This window comes from Ranitomeya imitator, chromosome 5, assembly GCF_032444005.1.
Source record: "Ranitomeya imitator isolate aRanImi1 chromosome 5, aRanImi1.pri, whole genome shotgun sequence".
Classification (NCBI taxonomy): domain Eukaryota; kingdom Metazoa; phylum Chordata; class Amphibia; order Anura; family Dendrobatidae; genus Ranitomeya; species Ranitomeya imitator.
In genome coordinates, this window is record NC_091286.1 from 541,940,003 (window position 1) to 541,956,301 (window position 16,299).

Genomic DNA, 16,299 nt, shown 5'->3' on the forward strand with positions numbered 1-16,299 from the left:
GGGATATTGTTGTTTTTTTATTTTTCCTTTGTTACAGAGCGAGGGTCTTCAGGTGGATTAAGAGTCTAATAAAATATTACAATAACCTGCGTCTTTATTTCATTAAAAGACTTTGTAACAATGTGTGTGTGTTTTTTAACCATTTTATACAATTGGATTAATAATGGATAGGTGTCATAATTGACGCCTCTCCATTATTAATCTGGCTTAATGTCACCTTACAATAGCAAGGTGACATTAACCCTTCATTACCCCATATCCCACAGCTACACGGGAATGGGAAGAGAGTGGCCAAGTGCCAGAATAGGCGCATCTTCCAGATGGGCCTTTTCTGGGGTGGCTGGGGGCAGATGTTTTTAGCCAGGGGGGGCAATAACCGTGGACCCTCTCCAGGCTATTAATATCTGCCCTCAGTCACTGGCTTTAACACTCTGGCGAAGAAAATTGTGCGGGAGCCCACGCCAATTTTTTCCGCAATTTAACCCTTAAATTTAATAGCTACAGTGCCCAAATTTTGCACATACACGCTACTAACATTAGTAGTGTGTAATATGCAAAAAAAATGGGAATATGACATGGTTTACTGTATGTAAACCATGTCTCATATCATGTCGGGCTTAGGAAGGAGAAATGAAAAGCCGGCAATTGAATTACCGGCTTTTCTGCTATATCGCGCTGAAGTAAATATAAATATATGGAGAGAGAGAGAGAGATTTCCCATTGACTTGCATTGGGCTTCGTGTTTCGGTCGATCCCCGACCCCGACTTTTCGCGATAATCGGCCGATTTCACTCCACTCGACTTTTGAGAAAGTCGGGTTTCGCTAAACCCGACTCGACCTTAAAAAGTAAGTCGCTCAACCCTAATGTTGACTAATAGACATCGGTGCAAAGCATGCTCAAAATACAATGGAGAACACAACAAATATCACCATATATAATATGGTATGAAAGTAAATCATGTGTATTGAGCACATCCCATGTACATGGAACATATACTGTATGTGACAGTGTTAAATTGCCAAGAATTCCTTACCCATATTTGTAGGTTATGTCTCACAACCTCTTTTTGAGCCTTCACTGAGAACCTCGCTTGCTACTCGTAGTCTGGAAAATGGGGGAGCTGTATGATCAATGTCAGTAAATTGGATTCTTCCAGACACCGAAACTTGGGTTGAGCGAAACGGATCGGTCATCTTCATAAGTCGCCGACTTTTGGCAAAGTCGGGTTTCATGAAACCTTTGTGCGGTCGGCCACGTGGTCGGCGACCTTCGCGCCAAAGTCGCGTTTCATATGACGCGTTCAGCGCCATTTCTCAGCCAATGAAGGTGAATGCAGAGTGTGGGCAGCGTGATGACATAGGTCCTGGTCCCCACCATCTTAGAGAAGGGCATGGCAGTGATTGGCTTGCTTTCTGCGGCGTCACAGGGGCTATAAAGTGGCGTGCACGCCGACCACCATCTTACTGCTGCCGATCTGAGCATAGGGAGAGGTTGCTGCCGCTTCGTCAGAAGCAGGGATAGCGTTAGGCAGGGTACATTAACCCCCAAACCGCTTGTGCTGTAGCGATTTCCACTGTCAAACACCACCTTTTGTTTGCAGGGACAGTGGAGGCTAGACTTTTGTTCATCAGCTCTGTAGCTTATTGGTCTGCCCTAGAAGGCTCCCTGATAGCTGCATTGCTGTTTGTACGCCGCTGTGCAAACCAACTGCTTTTTTCAAAGCACAAATCCTGTTGCTCCTTCCTTTCTGCACAGCTATCTTGTTTGTTGTTCCACACTTTTGTGTGCAGCAGTCCTTTTTATTGCTGCCTGCCATACTTTTCTGAGATTATTGTAGGGAGATAGTAATTGTAGTACAGTATATATATATATATATATATATATATATATATATATATATATATATAAAATCTCTTCAAGCCACTTTCTGCCCCTGAAACTGTGTAGTGTAAAACAGTGGGCCTGTATTTTTCTGCACTGTCCCACACCTAAAAAGGAGATTTATATTGCCAATCAGTGCATCTGCGCCAGTCCTGTCTGTGGTATCTGTCATTCATTTTCTGCCACAGAAACTTTACTGTAATACAGTGGGCCAGATTTATTTACTAGTCTCCCAGAAAAAATAAAAAAGGGGGAGATTAAGATTGGCAAATCTGCATCTGTGCCAGTCCTGTCTGTGGCATCTGTCTGTCATTTTCTGCCACAGAAAATATACTGTATTACAGTGGGCCTGATTTCTTCACTATTCTCCCAGAAAAAAAAGGGGGAGATTTTTATTGGCAGTGTGTGCATCTGCGTCAGTCCTGTTAGTGGCATATCTGTCTGCCACTTAAGCAGTGTACTGTTATACAGTGAGCCTGATTTTCCCTGCAGTCTCACCCACCTATAAAGGGAGATTTAAATACACCACAAGTTTGAGTACACCTTTTAACTGGTTTTACAGTACCAAATATCGTTTGTTTGGTTACATTTTTCAAACAATGAGGAAGTCTGGTGGAAGAGGTCGTGGCCGTGGGCGGTCATTGCCAGCTGGTAATGATGGTAGTGGAGGTGAAGCATCAGGTGGTCGTGGGAAAATCAATATAGCACCTATGTCTCGAGTTGTTGAGCCAGCGTCATCGTCTGGCTACACAAGGCCTCGAACGCTCCCTTTTCTGGGAGTAGGAAAACCGCTTTTAAAGCCGGAGCAGCAGGAACAAGTTTTGGCTTTCCTTGCTGACTCTGCCTCTAGCTCTTTCGCCTCCTCTTCGGAAAGTGCAAAATGTAAAAGCAGCGCGTCTCAGTGGATGTTCCCGGTCAGGGACAAGTCGCTTCCTTGTGTTTTTCACCCAGAACAACAGAGAAGGATGCGTCAGGCGTCACAACGGGTTACTCCATGGAGCTCTTTCCACATACCGTTCCTGGGTTAGAAAGGGAAATTGTTAACAGGCCATTCCCATTACAAGATGAATCGGACATGGAGTGCACAGATGCACAGATCCACAGCCAGATTACTATGCTGTTCCTTTGACTCAGATGAGAACATTGCCCTCGCAGTGTACTGATCCAGAATCTGACACTGATGAGACTATGGAACCCCATCACGAACGCTATAGCACCGGCTTACACGGTGACACAGAGGAAGGTGCACAGGACATAGAAGAGGAGGTCATAGATGACTCAGTTGTTGACCCCGATTGGCAGCCATTGGGGGAACAGGGTGCAGGCAGTAGCTCTGAAGCGGAGGAGGAGGAGGAGCCGCAGCAGGCATCAACATCACAACAGGTTCCATCTGGCAGTTCCGTATCTGGCCAAAAATGTGTGGCAAAACCAAAACCAGTTGTAGGACAGCGTAGCCATCCAGTTAAAGAAGCTCAGTCTGCAATGCCTGAAAAGGTATCCGATAGTAGGAAGAGTGCAGTCTGGCATTTTTTTAAACAAGATCCAAATGATCAGCGCAAAGTCATCTGTAAAAAATGCTCAAGGACCTTCAGCAGAGGTCAGAATGTTAAAAATCTAAATACAAGTTGCATGCGTAGACATTTAACCACCATGCACTTGCAAGCCTGGACTAACTACCAAACGTCCCTTAACAATGTAACACCCTCTCACAATGAAGCTAGTCAGCAACGCTACATCCCTTCCCTCACTGTAAGCCCAACATTTACCACACCACCTGCAGTAAATGTGGAGGTTTTGTCGCAAGGCCAAAGCAGTCAGGAAATCACCAGGTTCGTGGTAGGAAAGTCTGTATGTAGGGCACCAGCAAGAATACCATCACCAACCCTCTCTGTCTGCCATGTCCACCGGCACCCCCACAAGCTCCACCATATGCAGCTCTCCAGTCCAGCTCACCCTACATGAGACTCTCGTTAGGAAATGGAAGTACTCATCCTCGCTTCCACTTACACAGGGTTTGAACGCCCACATTGCTAGACTAATCTCATTAGAGATGATGCCCTACCGGTTAGTTGAAAGCGAAGCTTTCAAAGCCCTGATGGACCACGCTGTACCACGCTATGAGCTACCCAGTCGACACTTCTTTTCGAGTAAAGCCATCCCAGCCCTCAACCAGCATGTAAAAGACCGCATTGTCCATGCACTAAGTCAATCTGTGAGTACAAAGGTGCACCTGACAACAGATGCATGGACCAGTAGGCATGGCCAGGGGCGTTACGTCTCCATCAAGGTCCACTGGGTTAATGTGGTGGATGCAGGGTCCACAGGGGACAGCAATATTGTGACAGTTCTGCCTAGCCCACGGTCTAGGAAACAGTTGGCTGTAGGCGTTCGCCCCCCTCCTCCTCCTCGTCCTCCAGCAGAAGCGAGAGCTCATCCACAGACCGCAGTCGCACGACCACTCCATCCGCAGCTGCCACTGTTGCACACGAGGTGTCCCATTATGGAACAGCTAGTGGCAAGCGTCAGCAGGCTGCATTGGCAATGAAGTGTTTGGGCGACAACAGACACACCGCGGAAGTTCTGTCCGAGTTCTTGCAGCAAGAAACTCAGTCATGGCTGGGCAGTGTACATCTTGAGGCAGGCAATGTAGTGAGTGATAACGTAAGGAATTTTATGGCTGCCATAGCCCTTTCACAACTGAAACACATTCCTTGCCTGGCTCACACCTTAAACCTGGTGGTGCAGTGCTTCCAGAAAAGTTATCCGGGGTTACCCGACCTGCTCCTCAAAGTGCGCCGACTTTGCTCGCACATCCGCCGTCCGCCCGTACACTCCAGCCGTATGCAGAACCATCAGAGGTCTTTAAACCTTCCCCAGCATCGCCTAATCATCGACGTTGCAACAAGGTGGAACTCCACACTGCACATGCTTCAGAGACTGTGCGAACAGAGGCGTGCTGTTATGTATTTGTCGGAGGATACACATACACGGGCAGGCAGTTGGATGGCAGACATGGAGTTGTCAGGTGTGCAGTGGTCGAAGCTACAAGACCTGTGTCAAGTCCTCCAGTGTTTTGAGGAATGCACATGGCTGGTTAGTGCAGACAACACCATAATAAGCATGAGCATCCCCCTAATGCGTCTGCTGATGCAAAGTTTGATGCACATAAAGGAGCAGCTTTCTGCAGCCGAGGACGAGGGAAGCCTTGATGACAGTCAGCCATTGTCTGGTCAGGGAAGTCTACAGGACGAGGTGGTGGGTGAAGAGGAGGAGGATGATAGGGATGAGTATTTTTTGAATGAGGAAGCTTCTCAGGGGGCAATAGAAACTGGTGGCGTTGCAAGGCCGGGTTCAGGGTTTTTGAGAGAGAGAAGTGACGTTGATTTGCCAGAAAGTGCTCCTCAACCCAGCACAAGCACAGATTTGACAACTGGAACATTGGCCCACATGGCGGATTATGCCTTGCGTATCCTCAAAAGGGACCCACGCATTATAAGAATGATGATCGATTACTGGTTGGCCTGCCTCCTTGATCATCGCTATAAAGGCAAATTGCAAAATATCATGCCACATGAGAACCTCGAACAAATATTGGCAACCAAACAAGCAACTCTTGTTGACCGTTTGATTCAGGCATTCCCAGCACACAGCGCCGGTGATGGTTCTCACACGAGCTGCAGGGGGCAACAGGGCAGAGTTGTTAGAGGTGCACAAATCAGAAGTGGCGTTGGACAGAGGGGTTTTCTGACCAGGTTGTGGAGTGATTTCGCAATGACCGCAGACAGGACAGGTACTGCAGCATCAATTCAAAATGACAGGAGACAACATTTGTCCAGTATGGTTACTAACTATTTTTGCTCCCTTATCGATGTTCTCCCTCAACCGTCATTCCCATTTGATTACTGGGCATCCAAAATAGACACCTGGCCTGAATTGGCTGAATATGCATTGCAGGAGCTTGCTTACCCAGCAGCTAGTGTGCTATCAGAAAGAGTATTCAGTGCTGCTGGTTCAATACTGACCGAAAAAAGGACTCGTCTGGCTACCCCAAATGCTTTTGGACTGGTCTTACTGACTATTCCAATCTCTTAATTTGCAGCTGCTGTTTGTCCAGCATACGACATGTTTACACCTCCCTAAAATGGCTAACTCCACCCACGGGGCCGTGGTCTCGCCACTTGGCGCAAGCACCCGTGAGAGTGCCGTTTGTCTGAAGAGGTGGGTGTGCCCACTTTTGGTCGACGGCACTGCCACTGGGTCCCTCATAGTTCAATGAAGTGTCTCTGGAGGTGGTGGCGCGCACCCAACGTCAGACACACCGTTGTAACATGAGGGGCCCTGGGCCGGTACCGCCGGCCATGAGAGAGTGTCCCCCCCATCCCAGCTCAAACAGTGCTCTACCACTTGCAAAATTATCTCTCACAGCTCCACCACTGTTTAGTTTATGCGCTGAAATCCTTCAATGCCTGGCACTGACAATACCAATTTGTTGACATGTATGATGCTAGTTAAAATATTCAGGGGCCCTGTCCTACATTTACACCAGTAAATACTTTGCGCCAAATTACTATGTCTGATAGGCAGCAGAGGAGCCCACCCCTGTACCTAAGTATGCCACCCTTTTTTTTTGTTGTTTTGCAAGACATCAACATCTATTTATTTTTGGGAGTACTAACTGTGTCAGACACTCCTTCCAATTGTCCTCCGCTGACCACACCTATGCTGCCTGTGTACCCCTACCACATAATCGAAGCTGCATTGAGCCTATTTTGTTGTTTTAGGCCTACTAAGTCTGTCTGCGGTCCCTCCTACCAATTGTCCTCCGCTGACCGCACCAATGCTGCCCGTGTACCCTTGTAACCTTTTTTAAACCTGCAGCCAGCCAGCTTTGTGGTGTAAGGCCTACTAGCAGCGTCTGTCTGCGCCACTCAATGCAGCTGTCCTCCTCTAAAAAAAAAAAAAGAGCTGCAATTGTCTGGTTTTTAGCCTGTCGGAATTTTAAAACTGCATTGGGGCCACAAGTTTCGTTGGGGTCTACAAACTGTGTCTTCCACTCCAAGGTGTTCTCCATGTTGCCTATCCCTAGCTTCTATCTTGAAGCTCTCGTTAAGTAGTTGTTGATAGAACACTGCATTAGGTTTACAAGTTGGGTCTGGGTTCTACAAACGGTGTTTTCCGCTCCAAGGTGTTCTCCAGGTTGCCTTTCTCTAGCCTCTATATTCAGACTCTCGTTAAATTGTTTTTAATATAACACTGCATTTGGCCTACTTGTTTTGTTGGCCCTACTAACGGTGTCTGCTGCTCCTTGCTGTTCTCCTCCACTGAACAAACCAGTGCCGCCTGGCTTAGCTATCTGTCTCTCTGGATATACTGTGTGTGTTTGTAATAAATATACATATTAGTTACACCGTACATACACATATACAAATTCATATACCGTATGTGCAAACACACATACTGTACATACATTCACACAGATACACATACAGTACATATACCATACATACATACATAAATACAGATATGCATATACCGTATATGCAAACACACACATAAACCATACACACATAGATACACATACATATATCGTCATACATACACGTACTATACATACACACACGCATATACCGTACATACACACACCGCACATACATATACCATAAATACATACAGATACACATACATATACCGTATATGCAAACACACACATATGCCATACATACACATACATATACCGTCACACATTCACGTACTATACATACACACACGCATATACCGTGCATACATATACCGTACATACACAGATTTTTATTATTATTTATTATTATAGCGCCATTTATTCCATGGTGCTTTACATGTGAGGAGGGGTATGCATAATAGAAACAGGTACAATAATCTTGAACAATACAAGTCACAACTGGTACAGGAGGAGTGAGGACCCTGCCCGCGAAGGCTCACAATCTACAAGGGATGAGTGAGTATACAGTAGGTGAGGATAGAGCAGGTCGTGCAGTGGCTTGGTCGATTGGTGGTTACTGCAGGTTGTAGGCTTGCCGGAAGAGGTAGGTCTTCAGGTTCTTTTTGAATATTTCGATGGTAGGCGTGAGTCTGATATGTTGTGGTAGAGAGTTCCAGAGTAGGGGGGATGCGCGAGAGAAATCTTGTATGCGATTGTGGGAAGAGGAGATAAGAGGGGAGTAGAAAAGGAGATCTTGTGAGAATCTGAGGTTGCGTGCAGGAAAGTACCGGGAGACGAGGTCACAGATGTATGGAGGGGACAGGTTGTGGATGGCTTTGTATGTCATGGTTAGGCTTTTGTACTGGAGTCTCTGGGTAATGGGGAGCCAGTGAAGGGATTGACAGAGGGGAGAGGCCGGGGAATAGCGGGGGGACAGGTGGATTAGACGGGCAGCAGAGTTTAGAATAGATTGGAGGGGTGCGAGAGTGTTAGAGGGGAGGCCACAGAGCAGAAGGTTACAGTAGTCAAGGTGGGAGATGATGAGATGCACATACACGTACTATACATACACACACGCATATACCGCACATACACACAGATACACATACATATAACGTATATGCAAACACACACACATATACCGTACATACACACAGATACACATACTGTCATACATACACATACCGTACATACGCACACATATACCGTATATACATACACACATAGTTATATACACATACCGTACACACATATACATACACATATACTGTACATGCATATATACATACAATTGTATCGCACATAAACAGATACACACATATACTATACACTCAGACGTACACATATACTGTACGTGCATACACAGATACACACACACACACATACACAAGCATACACAAAGATACACACATACTTTACATACACAGATGCACATACAGTGGGGCAAAAAAGTATATAGTCAGTCAGCAATAGTGCAAGTTCTACCACTTAAAAAGATGAGAGGCGTCTGTAATTTACATCATAGGTAGACCTCAACTATGGGAGACAAACTGAGAAAAAAAAATCCAGAAAATCACATTGTCTGTTTTTTTTAACATTTTATTGCATATTATGGTGGAAAATAAGTATTTGGTCAGAAACAAAATTTCATCTCAATACTTTGTAATATATCCTTTGTTGGCAATGACAGAGGTCAAACGTTTTCTGTAAGTCTTCACAAGGTTGCCACACACTGTTGTTGGTATGTTGGCCCATTCCTCCATGCAGATCTCCTCTAGAGCAGTGATGTTTTTCGCTTTTCGCTTGGCAACACGGACTTTCAACTCCCTCCAAAGGTTTTCTATATGGTTGAGATCTGGAGACTGGCTAGGCCACTCCAGGACCTTGAAATTCTTCTTACGAAGCCACTCCTTCGTTGCCCTGGCGGTGTGCTTTGGATCATTGTCATGTTGAATGACCCAGCCACGTTTCATCTTCAATGCCCTTGCTGATGGAAGGATGTTTGCACTCAAAATCTAACGATACATGGTCCCATTCATTCTTTCATGTACCCGGATCAGTCGTCCTGGCCCCTTTGCAGAGAAACAGCCCCAAAGCATGATGTTTCCACCACCATGCTTTACAGTAGGTATGGTGTTTGATGGATGCAACTCAGTATTCTTTTTCCTCCAAACACAACAAGTTGTGTTTCTACCAAACAGTTCCAGGTTTGGTTTCATCAGACCATAGGACATTCTCCCAAAACTCCTCTGGATCATCCAAATGCTCTCTAGCAAACTTCAGACGGGCCCGGACATGTACTGGCTTAAGCAGTGGGACACGTCTGGCACTGCAGGATCTCAGTCCATGGTGGCGTAGTGTGTTACTTATGGTAGGCCTTGCTACATTGGTCCCAGCTCTCTGCAGTTCATTCACTAGGTCCCCCCGCGTGGTTCTGGGATTTTTGCTCACCATTCTTGTGATCATTCTGACCCCACGGGGTGGGATTTTGCGTGGAGCCCCTGATCGAGGGAGATTATCAGTGGTCTTGTATGTCTTCCATTTTCTAATTATTGCTCCCACTGTTGATTTCTTCACTCCAAGCTGGTTGGCTATTGCAGATTCAGTCTTCCCAGCATGGTGCAGGGCTACAATTTTGTTTCTGGTGTCCTTTGACAGCACTTTGGTCTTCACCATAGTGGAGTTTGGAGTCAGACTGTTTGAGGGTGTGCACAGGTGTCTTTTTATACTGATAACAAGTTTAAACAGGTGCCATTACTACAGGTAATGAGTGGAGGAAAGAGGAGACTCTTAAAGAAGAAGTTACAGGTCTGTGAGAGCCAGAAATCTTGATTGTTTGTTTCTGACCAAAAACTTATTTTCCACTATAAAATGCAAAAAAAATGATAAAAAAACAGACAATGTGATTTTCTGGATTTTTTTTTCTCAGTTTGTCTCCCATAGTTGAGGTCTACCTATGATGTAAATTACAGACACCTCTCATCTTTTTAAGTGGTGGAACTTGCACTATTGCTGACTGACTAAATACTTTTTTGCCCCACTGTACATACATAAACAAGCACACACACACACACACACACACACACACACACACACACACACACACACACACACACACACATGCTAATCTTGTATATCGGGTGATCAGATGAGCCCTGGAGGTCAGTTGGAGAGGGCTGCAGAGCCCACTGTGGGGGATGGGGCACAGAGCAGACAGGACTGATATCATCCCCTCTAGTGCTACCCTGTTGTCCCGTGCAGTGCGCTCCTCCCCCATCTCTTCTCTGTGAGGAGATGCTGCAGCCTGCCGAGAACTGAATAGTGGAGGGAACAGAAAACACACTGTAAGTCCTGCTCTTCCTCCACTGCTGTTCCTGAGTGCTGTGCGGCGGGGCCCCTGACTGTAGGTGAGTACTCACAGTCACCATTGGGATGCGCCATGCTGGAGAACAGAGACAGCAGCCAATGAGTGCTCTCCTCAGTCAGGTGAGGAAAGTTTTCATTGGCCAGTGTCTCTTCCTGTATGACACAGCCCCCTTTTGAACTCCTGCACTCTGTGCCATTCTCTCCCCAGCTGAAGTATTGTTGGCATGATTACAGGAGGGAATGAGATGGGTCCGATGCTACATGATACAGGGCCTGCCTGCAGGGACCACCCTCCACCTCTCAGCCCCAGAGAAGAGACATCGGCGGTATGTCCGCCCCTGGCTGAGGGCCCCTAGGGCAGTGGGGGCCCTAGGCAGCTGCCTAGTCCGCCTGCCCCTAACGCCGACCATGGTCTTATGGAGTGTAAAAGCAGACTTCTTAAAATAGTGAAATTTAAAAGCAGGCTATTTAATATAAGCTAACAGTATATGAAATTATAAATTAAAATGACCAAGCTACTTTTTAATTAAATGTTAAATAAAATTTATGCACATTGTTCCAAACCTGATTATTGAATCTACATGTAACCAATGTAAATGTTATTCCTATTTCTTCTATACATGATTGTTATGTGACATCGAGTGTAAGAAATGGAGTGCAGTGTTCCATCATGACCAGCCTCTTGGATCAGAACTTTCTTCCTTATATAGAGCTTTCTGTGTACTTATGGGTTCATTTCACTCCACAATTGTTTTCTCTTCATTTGAAACAAAAGGAATGAGAACAAGCTCCCATAGGATTTCTGGGTAAGAATGAAATGTTGGCTTTGCTACAAGGACCAATAAACTATTAGAAAATGTTTTTATTTTTATGATATAAGTGGAATCATCCCATATTTTTTCACTTATGAGGAGCGTGGATGACAATAGTGCAAGAATAATGAAAACGGAAATGATTTACACATGTTAGTTCATGAGATGACTACTGTGGACCACATCATATAACAATCTAAAAAATAGAAACAAATAACTGTTGACCAAATTATCAGTACATAAAGAGGACATATTTCAAATTAAATATCTTGTAAAACTCTTTTGCATTTTGTTCTACATTACTCCACTGCCAAGATGTGAATATCTCTGGAATAATGCAGCATAAAATGGAAAAAGGTGGCAAAATCAGGAAGTTTGAGGATTCTTACAATTCCTCATTTTCTTATTTGGAGCATGTGACAGTTCATATTTATTCCTTCAGCTCTGGCAAAAATTAAGAGACCACCACATCAAAACCCTGTCATGGGCAGGATGATGGATAGTCACAAGCCATCAAACAAAGAAGAACTGCAAACATTTGTGCTCCAAAAGCAGTGTGAAAGACTGGTGGAAAGCATGTCAAGACGCATGAAAGCTCTGACTAAAAATCATGGTTATTGCACAAAATATTGATTTCTGAACTCTTCCTGAGTAGTGTTGAGCCACCTTCCTAGGGTTCGGTTCGGTTCGTCGAACAGGTACGTGTTCGACGAACACCATTGAACCCCATTGAAACCAATGGCAGGCAAACACAAACACATGCAAACACATGGAAAACACATAGAAAACACCTTAAAAGGTGTCCAAAAGCTGACAAACTGCTCAGAAGACACAAAAAACACATGGAAAAGTCACAACTACATATAGTCATGTGAAAAGAAAAGAGGTGGAGGAGTAAAATGAGGAGGAGACACCGATATAGGCATGTCATGCCGTTCTAAAATCAAGAAAGGCTGGAGTAAAAATTTAAACTCACTCTACCAACACCCAGACATCTTGACAAAAAAAATAGAAAAATAAATATCTTTAGGTAGAATGGCGGCAGGTCCATTCAGAACACTTTCCTTAGAAGACGTAGTGGTACCCCCATTGGGAGTTGTGCCAAAAAATGAACCCAATACATTCAGACTAATCCACCATTTGTCATATCCAAGGGGCAGGTCAGTAAACGACAACATCGATGCGGAACCAAGTACAGTACTATGTACTGTACCTCCTTTGACGAGGCAATCAGGCAGGTCAAGAAGTTGGTAAGGGGCACCCTAATGGCCAAAAAAGACATTGAGGGGGCGTTCCGGTTACTACCTGTGCCTCCGAATAGTGTCCTCCCATTGGGCGGCTTCTGTGAAGGAGCATACTACATAGATCGCTGTTTGCACATGGGTTGCTCCATATCCTGCTCACTATTTGAGGCGTTTAGTTGCTTTCTCGAATGTGTTGTCATGGACGTTTGTAAGGCGGCACATATTATCCATTACCTCGATGACTTCTTTTGCCTGGGCCCAAAATATTCCCCACAGTGTGAAAACATGCAGTAGTCCACCTGTGAGAAGGAGAGAGCTGGAGGGAGAGTGGACACCCCAGAGCCGAGGGGTTAGGTTGAGAAAGAAAGAAGGCGGTGTAGATTGCTTCATGGGTGGGGTAATCTGCTGAGTAGCAGAAATTGCTACTAGGCCCAAAAGAATTTCCTGGGCCAAATGAAGTAAAAAAATAGTACTTAGGCAAACAGGCGGTGTAGCTTGCTTCATGGGTGGGGTGCTCGGGTCAAGCAAATTGGAATGCTCGGGTGCTCAACCTAAGCAAGGAGCCCATTGTAAGTCTGTGGGAAACCGGAGCATTTTTGCCTCGACAAGAGAGGTCTTTTGAGGGTCTAAAACCTGTGGAAATCAATGGGAAAAGTGCTCAAATGACATGGGAACAGCATGGGGAAGACAACTGGAAGCATTTCTGACTCCCAGGTCACTGCTGTGAACAATATTGTATTTTGAAATTTAGCGGAGAATATGTGTGTCTGTCTGCGTGTGTGTGCGGCTGTCTTCATGTGTGTGCGGGTGTCTGCGTGTGTGTAGCTGTCCGCGTGTTTGCAGCTGTCTGTGTGTGCATGTGTGTGTGTGTGTGAGTGTCTGCAGGTGTGTGTGTGCGAGTGTCTGTGTATGAGCAGGTGTGTGTGTGCGAGTGTCTGTGTGTGTGCGGGTGTCAGCGTGTCTGTGCAGCTGTCTGCGTTTGTGTGCGGCTGTGTGCGGTGTTTTTGTGTGCTGGTGTCTGTGTGTGCGGTAATGTTACCGCCGGTACTGTCAGTCACAACGCTGTGGAATCATGCTGGCAGATGTCAGTGTGATTCTGCAATAGTCTCATCGGCCCAGGCACCAGCAGATGTTACTAATCTCCCATCAGTGGCACCTGTTGTCACTGTTATCAGTGACACCACACATAGTCCGATGGGAGCAGTAGTCTCATCGAGTTAAGCCATCTTCACCGCTGTGGGTCACAGTCAGCTGCGGAATCACGCTGACATCTGCCAGCATGATCCCGCAGCACTGTGATTGACAGTACTGGTGGTAGCATTACCGCACACAGACACCTGCACACACCCGTAGACACACACACACACACACACAGACACCTGCACAAAAACAGACACCCACACAGAGCCACACACACATGTAGACACCTGCACACAGCTGCACACAAAGACCCAGCATGTGACGAGCATGGTGATGCCAGGTCTGAGATAGACCTGATGATGCTGTGCAGCCAGCCAATCACTGTAATGCCACAACCAACATGGCTGTGGCATTATAGTGTGTGGCAAACAATCCCTGCATGTTCATTGGCTCTCTAAAGAGCGCCAAACTTGCAGGGCAGAGAACCGAGCTCCAGCCGAGCAACCCATTTAATACTCGGCAAGCTCCGAGGATCGTGGGCACTGCTGTTATGACCAAGCCGAACTTTCCGTGCTATACACCCCCACACGGTGTCCGCAGCTGAAGGAATTATGACACACACCGGTCTCGGGATAAGAGTTGCTTTTACTTCAGCAGGGACGGAATTATAACTTGAAACAAATAAGGAACAGTCTCATGAATAGTCCATGGCAATTACATGTCACACTTAGATGCTGAGATGTCTTTGGGGTCTGGAGCTTTAAAAGCACTCGACAGTGTCTTTTGATAGCTTACAGTAGGAGGTAGACGCAGCAATTAGAGGTTGCAGACCTGTACTCGGGGTTAACTCTACAGTATGTCACAGCACATGCACAAGTATGTATAGGTGAATGTAAAGCTGAGATGATTCCGGTCAGAAAGACTTTAGAATGATGTCTGTACAGGTTATAGAGGGAACGCAGGCTCTTAGGCCTGCAGGAGATGTCATAGTGAAAACTGCTTCCACATGTGTTCTGCTCTCACTGAGGGCATCCTTCAGACTAAAGAACATTCTAGACTTGCCTGGAAAACAGCTCCTCCTATTGACCATGTGACTAGGAGCTGTCCAACAGGACACCCAATTCACATCTCAGATCCTCACAAAACAATAATTACAGTATGAGTCACTGTACACTTTCACTATTAGATAGTGTTGAGCATTCCGATACCGCAAGTATCGGGTATCGGCCGATACTTGCGGTATCGGAATTCCGATACCGAGATCCGATATTTTTGTGGTATCGGGTATCGGTATCGGAGGTGTAAAATAAAGAATTAAAATAAAAAATATTGTTATATTCACCTCTCCGGCGGCCCCTGGAACATCACCGCGAGTCACCGGCGTCCGGCAGGCTTCTTTGTTCAAAATGAGCGCCTTTAGGACCTGCGGAATGACGTCGCGGCTTCTGATTGGTCGCGTGCCGCCCATGTGACCGCCACGCGACCAATCAGAAGCCGCGACGTCATTCCTCAGATAAATTCCTAGAATGAGCGCCTTTAGGACCTGTGGAATGACGTCGCGGCTTCTGATTGGTCGCGTGGCGGTCACATGGGCGGCACGCGACCAATCAGAAGCCGCGACGTCATTCCACAGGTCCTAAAGGCACTCATTTTGAACAAAGAAGCCTGCCGGACGCCGGTTCCTCGCGGTGATGTTCCAGGGGCCGCCGGAGAGGTGAATATAACAATATTTTTTATTTTAATTCTTTATTTTACACCTCACTATGGATCCCAGGGCCTGAAGGAGAGTTTCCTCTCCTTCAGACCCTGGGATCCATCAGGATACCTTCCGATACTTGGTGTCCCATTGACTTGTATTGGTATCGGATATCGGTATCGGCGATATCCGATACTTTTCGGGTATCGGCCGATACTATCCAATACCGATACTTTCAAGTATCGGACGGTATCGCTCAACACTACTATTAGATTACCCCAGAACACAGCAAATGAGAAATGCATTGCATCTAAAATGGATGTGACTAGAAATGGAGAATTACAGCTCACGAATAGGGTTGAGCGAAACGGGTCGTTCATTTTCAAAAGTCGCCGACTGCGGGGTCGGCCATGCGGTACGCGACTTTCGCACCAAAGTCGCGTTTCAATGACGCGAAAAGCGCCATTTCTCAGCCAATGAAGGTGAACGCAGAGTGTGGGCAGCGTGATGACATAGGTCCTGGTCCCCACCATCTTAGAGAAGGGCATTGCAGTGATTGGCTTGCTGTCTGCGGCGTCACAGGGGCAATAAAGAGGCGTACCCGCCGACCGCCATCTTACTACTGCTGATCTGAGCTTAGGGAGAGGTTGCTGCCGCTTCGTCAGAAGCAGGGATAACGTTAGGCAGGGTCCATTAACCC